Source organism: Peromyscus eremicus, chromosome 9 (assembly GCF_949786415.1).
Source record: "Peromyscus eremicus chromosome 9, PerEre_H2_v1, whole genome shotgun sequence".
Classification (NCBI taxonomy): Eukaryota; Metazoa; Chordata; class Mammalia; order Rodentia; family Cricetidae; genus Peromyscus; species Peromyscus eremicus.
In genome coordinates, this window is record NC_081425.1 from 76,291,678 (window position 1) to 76,307,282 (window position 15,605).

Genomic DNA, 15,605 nt, shown 5'->3' on the forward strand with positions numbered 1-15,605 from the left:
CTCTCCCACCAGTAGCAACAGCTACACTGAGTCTTAAAGTAATCTCTTACCTGTCTCTGTTGCCACCCAACTATACATCCCTAGACAATTTCTTATTCTTGAAGGTTATTGTTCTTGATGTGATAATCCTCAGAACCTACATATTTTTCTCGACTCCTTTTTCCTTGACAGTTTAACTGTGGCGTGGAAGAACTCTGTTTGGTATGTAGTTCTTAATGGTTTGGGTTTTGTGACTATACACTCATGATGAAGTCTAACATGTCTGCCATAAGTTTGGAGCACTGGCAGCTGAATGTGGGGCAGGGATCATATTGCTGGTATAACTTAAGTCCAAACACCAACAATTGTTGTTTTATGAGAAGTCCCTGTAATTGCAGATGATGAATGTATTCAAAATTCACAAGACTAAATAGGAAATACATTTAAATATCTAAACCTTTAATTGATATGTGACATTTGTTCTTTGGCAATATTAAAGGCTTATGATGTTTTTACATTTGAGCATATTCTATAATCCAAAAAGGTAAAATATGTCATGTGTTCATAATGATAGTCAGAGTTCAAAGTCAGGGCTTTGAATGTTAAATTCCTGGTTCTCAGGGACACAAGTGATAATAGGATCACAATATTAATATTTTTAGTTCTTAGGAATAACATACGCATATACTAGCAGAGACAAGTCAAAATATAAAAAATCTGTGTGATATACCTAATGAAATTAGTATTGTGTTGTAAAATGATGTAAGATTTATATGAGGAAATAAGTTAGTATACACACCAACATCTTTGATTCATCCTTGATTAAAATCAGAATCATTATCCAAGAAGAGGCCACACTGTTTCAAACAGGACTTACAGGGGAATGACAGGAAGCTGGTGGTCCAAATGCCTTGTGAACTGAAAGGGTGGTACTGCCATTCAGCCTTGATCTAGATGGGGAAGGAAGATCTTGAGTAAATATTTACAGTGCCGTTTGCCACACAATAGAAGTTGAATCCATTACTCTGAATCTTGTTGTAGTCCTGCATCTAAGCCATCCAATTTATTTACTAAAGTGAGCAGAGCTCTTCCTCTAATATGTGAAATTGTTATTAATATTTTCATGACTACTCAAGAATGGATATTTGATAACAGCTTTTGGAATGAGTGCTATAGGGAACTGGGTTTGTTCATAGAAAGCTGTAAACTATGTTTGTCATCTGAGGCTGCTCTTGCCATGGATGTATTTTGCCTAGGTAACTGACAGACTCTGATCCCATTGACCTGGCGTTTTCAAATAAAGTTAAAAGATGACTTTTATATGTACTCATAACAAATGCTTAACTACCTCATCTTTCCTATGAAATACATCATGAGGCAAAATGTACATTAGCTTTCAGATAACAGATGCTACCTACCACTGTGTGTAAACTTTATATTAGCTATTAAGCTTCTCTATAAAGAGTTAAGATGTAAAATAATATGCTGGTGTACTATAGTAAATTGCCTGACATGACTTCTATTTAAAATATTTTATCCTATTTTATAATAATATTCTGAAAATGCAGAAAGCATGGCTTAGGCAGTGGTTTTCAACTCGTGGGCCACAGACCCTTTGGGAGAGTGGAAGGAAACTTTCACAGAAATCCTGCATATCAGATTTAAATTTAATCAGATAATCAGATATCCTGCATATCAGATTTAAAATTATGATTTATAACAGCATCAAAATTACAGTTATGAAGTAGCAACAAAGTAATTTTATGGTTCAGGGATCACCATGACATGAGGAACTGTATTAAAGGGTTGCCGTGTTAGGAGTGTTGAGAACCACTGGCTTAAGGAGAAAAGGGTTTTTCCTGCTGTGAATTCAGGTGAGTTCAATTCCTGGTTGACTTGGGCAGATCACCATAATAGGAATATATGGTGAATGGGAGCTGTTTACCTCATGGCTGCCTGGAAGCAGAGACATAAAGACAGGAAGGGAACAGATAGGACAAGATATACCCTGATTACCTCTCTCCCTGGGGAGCTACTTCCTCCAGCTAAAGACTGCTTCCCAGCATCTCAGGAACCTCTTCACAGGGTTGGCTGGTGCTTTGAACAGTTGTCCTCCAGCTGCTGGTCCAACCTTGGGAGTTTGGGGACTATTAGGAGGGACTTCCCTAGGAGAAGTAGGTCCCTACAGCTGAGCCTCTGAGCAATAAAGCCTAGCCTAGGCCTACTTCTGGACTAGCTCCTTGAGCCTATGGGCAGCTTCCTGGTATGCTGCCATGGAAGGTGCCACAGAAACAGCCTCAGCCTCCCACTCCACAGACTGAGCTTCCCCACATGCCTTCTCTGCTGTGATAGAGTGAGCCCTAATAAACCCTTCCTCTCCCAATTGTTTCTGTCAGGTATCGTGGTGAAGCCATAACAAACAAGGAACTAATTTAGTAATTGACCTCATTACCCTGAAAGCTCCAGGCTCAGACTGCTTCACAGGTAAATTCTAAACTCTGTTAAACTGTAGAGAAGAGACAGTTTCCTTTTAAAATGAGACACCGTCTGCTGCGTGGCTCTAGCTGGCCTAGGAATCTCCTACGTACACCAGGCAGGACTCAACATTACAGTCATCCTCTTGCCTCTGCCAACTATGTGCTGGGGTTACAGGCCTGAACCATTGTGCCCCATTCTGTACTGTCTTTTCAATGACAGCTGTTCCCAAACAGAAAAGAAAACAGTACCTCAACTCTGTTTGTTTTTGTTTTTGTTTTTGTTTTTCAAGACAGGGTTTCTCTGTGTAGCTCTGGCTCTCCTAGAACTCACTATGTAGAGCAGGCTGGCCTAGAACTCAAAAATCTGCCTGCCTCTACTTCCTAAGTGCTGTGATTAAAGGGTATGCCACCATGCCTGACTCTGCATCTACTCTTTTTGAGCCTCATTTAGCCTTGCTTACAAAATCAAGAAAACCAAATGAAGTTTCAGGCCCACTTTCACTTACTTACAGTGGACCCATTTGCCAACAAATTGATTAAATGTAACCCATCGCCAGCATTGGAAGCTTCATTTGGAGACAAGAGATATCCAGTTCAGGTTCTGCCTTCTTGATTTTTTTAGATTTTTTCTTTTTTTGGCTGTTTTATCTAGATCCCTCATATATTTGTATATTTTAGAGTGGTTCCATTCTATTAGGCTTATAAGATCCCTCACATGACCCTTAATTATACCTCTCCCTCCCTATATTTCTTCACTTACCTCCTCTTCTGTGTCCCTCCTCATTTGACCATCCTGTTCCAGACTCCATTACTCATCCATCCATAACAATCTATTCTACTCCCCCTTTATGGAGATCTGTCCCTCCCTGTGAGTCTCTAATTCTATACCTAACCTGTGGTTATACTGATATATCTTTGACTTGACAGCTAACATCCATATATAAGTGAAAACATACCTTATTTGTCTTTCTGTGTCTGGGTTATCTCACTCAGGATGACTTTTTCTATCTTCATCCATTTACCTGCAAATTTCATGGTTTTCTTCTTCCTTTTTAACTGCTTAGTAATAGCCCATCTCTGTAAGTGAACCACATTTTCTTTAGACATTCATGTGTTGAGGGACACCTAGGATGTCTCCACTTTCTGGCTATTATAAATACAGCAGCAATGAACATGGTTGAGCAAGTAAGTGTCTCTGTGGTAGGTGAAGCATCCTTTAGGTTTACACCAAGAGTGGCAGAGCTGGGTCTTGATCGATTCCTAGATTCCCAAGAAACAGCTACACCTATTTCCATAGTGGCTGTGCAAGTGTGCGTTCCCACCGGCAATGGATGAGGGTTTTCCATACTCCATATCCTGGCCAACATTAGATGTCGTTTATTTTATTAATCTCATCTCTTCTGCCTCATGTAATGTGAAGTCTCAACAGTTTTGATTTGCATTGCCCTGATGACTAAGGATACTGAACATTTTTTAAGTGTTTCCCAGACACAAGAATTTCCTCTACTGAAAATTGTCTGTTTAGTTCTGTAACTCAAGTTTAATTGTGTCATTCATTTTCCTGATATCCAGGTTTTTTTTTTTTTTTAGTTCTTTACATATTTTGGATATTAGCCCTCTATTGGATAATTAGTTGATAAAAATACTTTTCCCAGCCATGTGGTAGTGGTGCATGCCTTTAATCCCAGCACTTGGGAGGCATAGCCAGGAAGATCTCTATGAGTTCAAGGCCAGCCTGGTCTACAGAGCAAGATCCAGGACAGGCACCAAAACCACACACAGAAAACCTGTCTCAAAAAACAAAAACAAAAAAATCCTTTTCCCATTTTTTAGGCTGCCATTTGGAATAAAACACTATTAGTGGCAGAATAGATAATGCTCCATCGGTGATCCCACAAGTGGACAGACAAATTGGAGTTAACAGAATTCATTAAAGTTATTTAATAAATGATTCCTATATAATAACCTATTCTTTACATTAATAATTTAATGAATATACTTCAATGTATTTTTACTTATTCTTTGAGAATTTCACAGAATGCATTTTGATCATATTCACCCCCTAACTCCAAGTAATTCACTTCAAATCTGCCCCAACATCTGTGATGCCCAACTTTGCATCTTCATCATTGAATTACTTTTTAACAACCCCAGTGGCAGACTCTTGAAGAAAGCTGACTCTCCTCCCAGAAGCCATTGTTCATCCTTAGGTCATCAGTTAGGAGTAGGGGTTCAAGCACCCTTCCCACTCTATGCTTGAACATTTACTGGCTTGATATTGTATAAGTGACCACAGGGCTGTGGGTCATGAGTACAGTGGTCCTGTCATGGCCAGAAGACACTGTTTGCTCTAGTCCTCCCTGACCTCTGGATCCTACAATCTTTCTGCCCCACCTTTCATGATGCTCCCATACTAATTAATGATATAGAAGCAGTAATTAAAAATTAAAAATTGCCCAACAAAAAGAAGCCTAGAGCAGGACAGAATCAGTGTAGATTTGGACCAGACATTTACAGAACAACTAATACTCCTCAGACTATCCAATAAAATAAAAAATGAAGGATCTCTTCCAAATTTTCTTTATGCCAGGAATACCCTGATGTTGAGAGAGGGAGGGAGACAGATACATAGATAGGTAAGAAAGTAAATAAATAGATAGGTAAAATGATAGATAGATAGATAGATAGATAATGGATAGATAGATGAATGGGTAGATAGAATTACAGGAAATTACCCTGATGAGCAGATACACAAATTCTCAATAGAATACTTGCAAATCAAGTTCAGGATCACATAAAAATAATCATCTGCCATGATCAAGTTGTCTTCACCCCAGACCTGCAAGGATAATTTGACATAATAAATCAACATATTTATTCCACCACATAAAAGGAATAAAAGACAGAAACTACATGACCATCTGAGTATATGAAAAAAAAAAGGCCTTTGTAGAAATCCAACCTCCGTTGATGATGAAAGTCTTGGAGAATCTAGGTATATAGAGGATATATTTCAACATAACGAAGTCATTGTATAACAAGCCCAAGGCAGCATCATGCTAAATGAGAAAAAAACTCAAAACAATTCCCAAACATTCAGGAACAAGGAAAGGATATTCACTCTATCCTCTCCTATTCAATATAGTACTTGAATTCTTAGCTAGAGCAATAAGACAACTGAGATAGATAAAGGGGATACAAACGGAAAAGGGGAAGTCAAAATGTCCTTATTTGCAGATGATATGATTCTAAACAAATAAAACTAATAATTTATTAGAAGTCCCTTAAGGCTGATAAATACATTCATAAAAGTGGAAGAATGCAAAACTAACACAGAATAGTCAGTGGCCTTCCATTATACCAATGACAAACAAACTGAGAAAGAAATCAGGGAAACAATTCCACTCACAATAGGCTTAAAACACATTAGACATTTGGATAGCATACTTTTAAAGCACACTATTAATAAAACAGCTATGAAGTACCCAAGAGAAATCTAAATATATTCAAGACCCTTAAAGCTGATGTTCTGAGAGACCTTTAAGACTGAAATGAATGGAGGTTTTTAAAGTTTGGTAGATAAGTAGGTAATAGAAAAGGTCAATTTTACTAAATTAATAATACTAATGCAATAAATCTTTTTTCTTTTTTCTTTTAATTTTAAATTTAATTTAATTTTATATGGATTCCCTTGCTCTCCCCCCTCCCGCACATCCCCCCTCCCCTGCCTTCCCCCTAGCCCACCCCCATTCCCATCTCCTCCAGGGCAAAGACTCCCCTGAGGATTGAGTTCAACCTGGTAGATTCAGTCCAGGCAGGTCCAGTCCCCTCCTTCCAGGTTGAGCTAAGTGTCTCTGTATAAGCCCCAGGTTCCAAACAGCCAGCTCATGCACTGGGGACAGGACCCGGTCCCACTGCCTGGATGCCTCCCAAACAGATCAAGCTAATCAACTGTCTCACTTATCCAGAGGGCTTGATCCAGTTGGGGGCTCCTCAGCTATTGGTTCAGAGTTCATGTGTTTCCATTCATTTGGCTATTTGTCCCTGTATTTTTTCCAACCTTGGTCTCAACAATTCTCACTCATACAAACCCTCCTCTTTCTCGCCAATTGGACTCCTGGAGCTCCACCTGGCGCCTGGCCGTGGATCTCTGCATCTGGTTCCCTCAGTCATTGGATGGGGTTTCTAGCACGACAATTAGGGTGTTTAGCCATCCTATCACCAGAGTAGGTCAGTTCGGGCTGTCTCTCGACCATTGCCAGGAGTCTGTTGTGGGGGTATCTTTGTGGATTTCTGTGGACCTCTCTAACACTTTGCTTCTTCCTATTCTCATGTGGTCTTCATTTATCATGATCTCCTATTCCTTGTTCTCCCTCTCTGTTCTTGATCCAACTGGGATCTCCCACTCCCCTAAGCTCTCTTTCCCTTGAACCTTGCCCTTCATTGCCCCTACTCACGTCCAGGTTGTTCATGTAGATCTCATCCATTTCTCTGTCATTGAGCAATTCCTGTGTTTTTCTTGGGGTCCTGTTTTCTAGGTAGCCTCCCTGGAGTTGTGAGTAGCAGTCTAGTCATCTTTGTTTTACATCTAATATCCTCCTATGAGTGAGTACATACCATGTTTGTCTTTCTGAGTCTGGGTTACCTCATTCAGGATGATTTTTTCTAGATCCATCAATTTTCCTGCAAACCTCATGATGTCATTATTTTTCTCTGCTGAGTATTGTGTATATGTACCACATTTTATTTATCCATTCTTCAGTTGAAGGGCATCTAGGTTGTTTCCATGTTCTGGCTATTACAAACAATGCTGATATGAACATAGCTGAGCACGTGTCCTTGTGGTATGATTGAGCATTTTTTGGGTATATGCCCAAGAGTGGTATAGCTGGATCTTGGGGGAGATTGATTCCCAATTTTCTAAAAATGTGCCATATTGATTTCCAAAGTGGTTGTCCAAGCTTGCATTCCTAGCAGCAGTGGAGGAGAGTTCCCTTAGCTCCATATCCTCTCCAGCACTAACCAAGCAAGTGAAGGACCTATATGATAAGAACTAATGCAATAAATCTTGAATTAGGAAATGTGAATACAATAATGACCCTTTTTCTGTGGAACTTAATAATTTAACCATAAATACTCTATTATGGGGCAAAGGATAATTTATAAAGTGGAAAAAGTAAAGACATCCAGAGGTACTTTTAAAGAGGGAAAAGCAGGGAAGCATGCCATATTAGAGAGAAATATGTCATATGAGATTAAAAAAATACTTTAGTAGAGTTATATAAGCAGTCAGTGAGATTGGTAGACTGGATATTGCAACAGATGCAGTGTCCACAAACTTTGTATTTGGTGAAAAAAGAGGATACAGACAACATAGAAAAGGATGGGCCAACAGAGCATGCTCTGAGAATATGTCAAATGTTCTAGTTAGCTTTCTATTGTTCTGATAAAAGTCCCAAAGCCAATCTGGGAAAGTAAAGAGTTTATTCACCTCACAGGTTACAGTCCATCATCAAGGGAAGCCAAAGCAAGATCCCAAAGCAGAGGCTTGAAACCACAGAAGAATGCTTCTCACTGCTCTGCTCAGCTACCTTTCCTTTATAGCCCAGGCTCACATGCCTGGGCATGCTGCTACCCACACAAGACTGAGCCCTGCTCCATCAATTAACAATCAAAAAAAAAAAAAAGCCAAAGAAGCATACCTGAAAGTTGGTCTGAAGAAGTCAAATCCTCAACTACGTGTCAAGTTGACAGCCAAGATTAGCCATTACAGCAAGCCACAAAGGGGAAAACATTAATCTCAGCTTACTGCAAAGAAAATTGACCCTCTATGAATAGAATTCTATGTCCAACGTGAAGTTTCAAATGTATGAAGAATAATTTCAAAGAATTTATATTGGAAAATGTAACTCTCTTTAAAATGAGTGACAATCACACAAGCCACAAAGGAAAAGTTGGTGAATTTGACTATTGAAGCCCCTTCTGGAGGCTGCAGGGTAGACATGGGGGGTGGCTGTTGGCTGCCAGGACCTTTGATCATCCTTGCAGTGTTTTGATGGAAGACTTCCCATCAGAATTCCTGCCCCTTATAAGCTTATGTTCTAAAGAAATGGATGAGGCCCCTTCTGCTTGATGATTTGGAGAAGGCTGTATCCCATTTTCAGAGCCATAAATCTTGCAAGCTTCTAAAGCAGCACCAGGCACATTGTCTATTGTCATTATTCTTGGTGACACACACTGCAGTACACATGCTCATCATGCTAGTGTCAGTGGTGAGCTCTGTAACATGATTTAACTCTGGGGTGTGATTTGTTCCCTGTTGCTGCTGTCTCCAAATCCTGCCTCTTTGACCACCAGAGAAACTTCAAACTTAATAAATCGTTTTTGCTTAGAAAACAGTAGGAGGCTACTAGCTGTTGTTTACAATGAAGACCCCACAGATGTCTTCCCAGGGTTCTCCTTTCTTCAGTAGGAGTGTTTTCCTTTCTCAGAATGCATGGAGTAAGCAAGATGTGGCAAGGGGAAGTCCAGGCCAAAGCTTTCCTTCTCATTAAAGACCCAGGATTGAATGGCAAACTGAATTTTTTACAAAGAAAAATGAAAAACTTTGTATTGTAGCTTCATGTTGAAGTGGTTTTTTGTTTTTGTTTGTTTTTTTCTTTTTTTTTTTAATTTGGAAAATCTGGAAAGTTAGCTTGTTCTAATAGGGGCTATACTCTGCAATCCCTTTATTTTCCCCCTTTTCCTTCATGACATCGAATCCTTATCAGATCATTGCTGTCTTCTAGAAGTGGTGTATTTTTCACCTTTGGGATTCTGTACTGTTTGGTGGTCTGCTAAGAGCAGGTCACTTGGTGACTAGCTGGTGTGGTAAGGTGTTCACTGATACTGTTTACTACGTCATAATGCTGGTTTTGCTGACTTTTTTTTGTTTTTTTTTGGTTTTTTTGTTTTGTTTTGTTTTTTGAGACAGGGTTTCTCTGTGTAGCTTTGCACCTTTCCTGGATCTCTCTCTCTCTCTCTCTCTCTCTCTCTCTCTCTCTGTAGACCAGGCTGGCCTCGAACTCACAAAGATCCACCTGCCTCTGCCTCCCAAGTGCTGGGATTAAAGGCGTGAGCCACCACCACCCGGCACGACTTTTTGTTTTTTTATACGTTTATAAAAAAAGAAAAAGTTGGTGATTGCATTACAAAATTCTCAGGGTTTTGCTGGCCTGTGTGTGGTATGTTGTTATAGCAGTGTCCTTGTGGCACTGTGACCCTTGGTGTTCCCGAGAACAGGTAAGGATAAGAGGTGGTCGCCTGCTACAGAAGCACCTGCAGTGCAGTACTGTCTCTGTTGGACTTTTGTTTCTTTATTGACGAAATCAAACCAGTATTCCCCACCGTAAATAAACGATTTTGCTGAATAAAGTAAAGTCTTAAATTCAAAAAAAAAAAAAAAAAAAGATGTAGCCTGGAGGAGTTCAAGTCCAAATTCACAGGCTCCTGACAGCCTACTCTTTCTGACAGGTCCAGTGTGTTTGCTTTCTTCCTATTTCTTTAAAAAGTAACCATTTTCTGCCTCTTGGGCCCTTTTCCAACACAGTTCCTGCCAGACATAACATAATTATTTGAATTCCAAACCTTCAGTTATAGAGATAGACTGGATTCTTTTGTAACCAGGTTTTTAGTTGATCTCTCTTACCCAAGAAACCAGACTGGTATTTCATCCTATTTTAGCCATCCATGGTCATAAAAAGGCCACTGAACATCATCATGACATGAGATCTACAAGTGATGCAGATGTGATGTTTGATCATCATCAGTCCTTCCTTTCACTTTCTAAGTCATTTGCTCATGAGTATCAGTGAACAGGAGAATACAACTGTGATGGCTGTTCTTGGTTGTCAGTGTGACTACATCTACGGTCAACTAACACCCAGAAAATAGAGGGCACAGCTGTGGGCCATTTCTGCTTCATTTGAAGGAGGTAGATGTATTTCTAGTCTAGATCTTTGAGGTAGGAAGTCACACCTTTAATTCAGATCTTTAATTGCGATATAATCTGGACCATGCTTTCTGCTGAACGCATATAGAAGGACCTGGAAGAAGGAAGATTTTCCTTTCTCTGCTTCCTCCACCTTCTTAGCACATCCATTCCTTCACTGGCATTAGAGTATACATTTTGAGATTACAGCATAGACTGCAGACAGCTGACACATCCAGACTTGTAGACTGAGCAACTACTGGATTCTTGGACTTTCCATTCATAGCCAGCCATTGTTGGATTAGCCAGAGTACAGCCTGTAAGTCATTATAACAAATCCCTTTTCAATATATAGAGAGATTCATTTTATAACTTCTGTTGTGCTACAGAGCCCTGACTGACACACCGGGCATATAGAGAGGACATTCTAGAACAGATTGGATCTCATAAGCATCTCAGGTAAATTACAAACTCCCAATGGCCACCTTCCCATAACCTTACCCTTCTCTAGGCGCTTGTTTACTTCAGGGGACTCAATCCTCCTCCTCCTCCACATCATCCTGACTAATTTCTTGGAATGCTTTACTTCTCATATTATTGGGTGTGGGTATTAGAATGGTATTAGAGTCCATTTACAGGTTTCCTAGTGGCTTTACCCAGCAGGTCTGCATAGAGAGGATGATTGGACCACGGGCCTGAGTGCAGGTGTCTGAGATAGTCTGCACTTGTCTGTGCTGGGGGGTGGTCTTTTGCTCCACCCCTTGGCATTCCTTTAAATACACTAGGGCAGAGACAGCCAGGCCCTCAGGAGGTTATCCTGTATTTTCTGTCTGTTTCTCCCACCTCTAAACTTCTAAGAAATATTTCCATCTGCTCCTACTCAAGAGTATTCTGGGGAAATGTGGGGGGGTAATGAGTAGCCTCCACATAGACTGGGAAGGGCCAACTATTGTCAGTGTTTATAAATGAGCTTTCAAGTCCTCATCAGTAAAGTAGTGAAAAGATTCTAATGAAGAAGAGAGAAATCTCTAGCTTTGGAAGGAGGAGGAGCTGAATGGCTTCCCCTGTGTCACAGCAGAGACTCCTGGAAAAAAAGCTCAGCTTCTGGTCATTTGAGGAAGAATCAGCAAGGAATCAATGGCTGTGCCTAATGACATCAGCAGTCTCTTCTCTGGCATTCTACTGTATCCTGGAGAACTCTTGGAATCCCCTGTGATGTCACTAGTGTTGTAGCAACACCACGTGAGCTTAGGACATTAGCTCAGTGCTATAAGGTTCACCTACAGAGATGTGGTCAAGACTGAGGCATCTAGTTGAGAGAGAGAATACACAGCGTGGAGAGACCAGAGCAAGGAAGAAGGAAGCAGGCCCTAGGTCTCACTGGAAAACATAGAGAAATCTCTGGTCCTGGGGAGGACACAGTGAGTTCAGTAGGGCTGGGCAGCTTTCTGGATGTGATGGTCTTGAGCCTTCCAGAGCTAGGGCTCAAGAGCTGGGAACTTGTGGGAAGGAATAGGCCTATCCTGCTCTAGGTTCCTAAAGAGCAGAACCAGATCAAGGATCCATGATGGTTAGTTTGGCAGATTTAGGAATTGACAAGGCTTTAGCTGCTTTGCTGGGTATATCTGCTTTCACTCTGAGTGGGGAAGGAGGCACAGAGGAGTTAATGAGATTTCTGTACCATAACTGTGTCCCCGCCCCATCCCATGCCACACACACACTGGAGTCCTGTAGTTATGTGCCAGTAATAATAGGGAAAGGAGAGTACCCTGGCAAAGCCTGAGGTTCTCATACTTGACATCACAGCCACTAGCAGGGCAGGATCCACCAAGTGCTGCTGTCTTCATATGACCCCTGAGGTTCCTGGGTCAACTGTTGATGGCACACAAGTCTGCACTCAGCCTGAGAGCTGTTAGATTCAGTGGACCTGGACTGAGACTGTCCCCATTCTGCCAGCCTTGGGTGTCTTGGACTGTCAGTGAGGATGGCTTTGTGAATCTGATGACCTTGTTCTGCCCCTTCATGGCTTCCCCATTATCATGACAGTCTGAAGCATAGAGCAAGTGAGGTGGGCATCCATATACTACCTGAGTGTGACAGTAGCAATTTTCTCCTGTTTTCTCAAAGCACTTTGCTGAGTGCTCTAAAGCTACAGTACATTCTCTGTAGCTGTGAATAAGCCTTAGGAGGATGTCCCCTGGGTCACATTGTCTAGGGAGACAGAGGAAACCTGCTGACTTCTGAGTCATCCACCTCCCTATAGAGAGATGGGAGAACTGACATCCACAGAGGGGGAGACTCAAGTCTGGTCTTAGAGAAACTGCTAGGACAAAGACTCATCTGTCAGTTACTTCCTAAGCATCCTTCAGTGGGTCAGGTTTGACTGAGATGAGGTAGTGCATAGGGCAGGTACTGTGCTTTGACTTCTAGACTTGGAAATTACTGATATACTTAACTTTGTCTAACTTGGATGTCAGGGTGATATAACATCTGAATGGACATAGTTTACCCCACATCAATCATTTGTTCTTGGATCCACCAAGTACACTTCTGAATCCACAGTCCAGTCTTCTGAAGAATTTGCAATCCAGGCTAAACATAGTGCTAGCTCCTCATTTCAGGACTGCCAGGAAATTCACAAGTGTGAACTGCGGCTCTGGGAAGGGTCTCAGGCAAAGGACCCCTAATAATATGTCTCCTGTGTCCTTTGCCTGCCCTTCTCATGCTCCAATGAGTATTCTTTAAGCTGGCTGTGACCTTTTCCTTCCTAAGGGCATGTGCATTGTCACAGGTGGCTCCAGATGAAGGGCTTATTAGTCTTTGTGTATCACTAGGTGAAGCAACATAGCAGTGACACACTACATACTCTCCCATGACTGTGACGCATTAGTCCTTCCATATCTGTGTCTGGCCTCTCACTAGCCATTCTTCTTTCCTCACACTTGAGTGCAGGAATGGACCATCACTCTTCCTGGGAATGTTTGCTCTTGTGTCTCAGGGCTCACCTGGAGAACCCCAGTTCTTATCATCTAGCCTGACATGTCACTAGTTGATCACACATTTGCTAATATCGTGTTGGCTGGAATTTATTGTGCTGATGATTCAGGGAAATTTTTCGCATTAACTAAGGGACATTTCTTTGTTCTGACAGGACACCCACAACCTCCCACCATATCCACATCCTGAAACAGCCTTGTGGATCCTCCACAATGTTCTTGTTGACATCAGGGGATCGTTCTTTCCTTCCCACCATTCTGACTTAATTCCCTAGCAACCTTTATTTGTCATGTTATTGATTAGAGATTTCAAGAAGGGGCCAGTCATTGCCTGGGATGTGTTTTGAAGTGAGTCTTCAACTTCCCATACATGAAGTAGTGAAAATATTATAATGAATCAGGAAGAGATCTCTGGCTTTGTAAGGAGGAGGTGATGAAAGTCTTTCCTTGCATTTCCAGAAAGGCTCCTGGGAAGGGCAACATGACTTTTGGTGAACTGAAGAAGAGCTAGTTAATGGATAAGTGAGGGCTGCTGGAGGTGACCCTAATAGTCCTTGCTATGGAGATGCTGTTCTATCATGGAGAATCCTTGGTATTGTCTATGATGTCACCAGTGTTGTGGCAACACCAATGTCTGTGGGTTATTCCTTCAGTTCCCATAGACATATTGGCAAGACTGAGCAGGCTGCTTGGGAGAGAGAATGGAGAACATGGAGAAACCAGAGAGAGGCAGAAGGAAGATGGCCTTTGGTCTCAGTGTAATACTTGGGGAAATAGATGGTTCAGAGGAAGGTAAAGTGAGTCCTGAGCAGTGGATGAGAAGCTTCCTGGAGGAGAAGAACTTGAGCTGGGATTCCTAGTAGTGTGGTTCAGCAGCTGGGAGTTTCTGGGTAGTAATGGGCCAGTCCAGCTTCTCTGGCTTTCTAAAGAGCAGACCCAGAGTCAAGAATCTCTGAGGGTGACTTTAGGAGAGCCGTGAATTGTTCATGCTGCAGCTGCTTTTCTGGGAATTTCTTCAATTCATTCTGAGTGAGAAAGAGGATTGGGAGAAACAGATGGACACCTGAGCTGTCCCTCTCTGGGTAGGGGGTTGCTGCACTTCCTCCTAGTGGATTACTTCAGTTTCCATGGAAATCTGATGCCAATAGGAAGGGAGAGAAACCCCCTTTGGCCACACAGCAAATTTTCAGATGCTTTGGTCCTGGACACATATGATCAGGGCTTGGTGCTGCTAAGCTCTAGGGACAACAGGACTTACTTGCATCACATCAGATATGACCTGACACTGCCCTCCACTTCTACTTGGCTGGGCTAGCTTATGCCTTCCAGGACCAGTACGGGCTGCACTAGGAAGGGAGGCAATGATTATCCACAGTGGTTGATTATAGCATGAATCTCAGTAGTTCTTATTAATAAAATAAAACCTGAGGCCAGTTCTTGGGGTGAAATGCTGGATGGTCAGAGAAACAGAACAAGCCACAGCTAACCTCACCTGGCCAACTTCTCAGCTGATCTTGTTTCCTCAGCCTGGAAGCCTCTGTGTCCTCATATCCGAATGGCTCTGAACTGTGCTCCAAATCCTGAAAGCTTAACCAGGCAAATGCTTCTAGTTTCTGGTCTTCACACCTTATACACCTTTCTGCTTTCTACCACCACTCCCTGGGATTAAAGGCTGGCTTTCTGGGATTAAAGGCGTGTGTCACCATGCCTGGCCGTTTCCAATGCGGCCTTGAACTCACAGAGATCCAGAGGGATTTCTACCTCTGGAGTGCTAGGATTAAAGGTGTGAGTGCCACCATTTTCTAGCCTTTGTATCTAGTGGCTGTTCTGTCTCTGACCCCAGATAAGTTTATTAGGGTGTATAATATTTTGGGGAACACAATACCACCACAGTTGAGGACAGAGACAGAGCTCAGGGGCCCCAGTTTGAGGATAGCTGCCCTGCTGTTCCGAAGCTTCACTGGGTTCCTAGAATTTTCTCTTCTTTAGGCTTCTTCTTGGGACTCAGCATGGACTCTCTTGGTCCTATGCCATTCTAGAATACAAGTTCATTTGTCTTTATCTACCTGCAGGGACTACTGGGGAGTCACCATCCCAACTCTCCACCTTCACTGAGCAGGAGCAGGGGCAGGAGCAGGAAATGAAAAAACTAGAGAAACTCACCATTTGGTTACATGATATGGA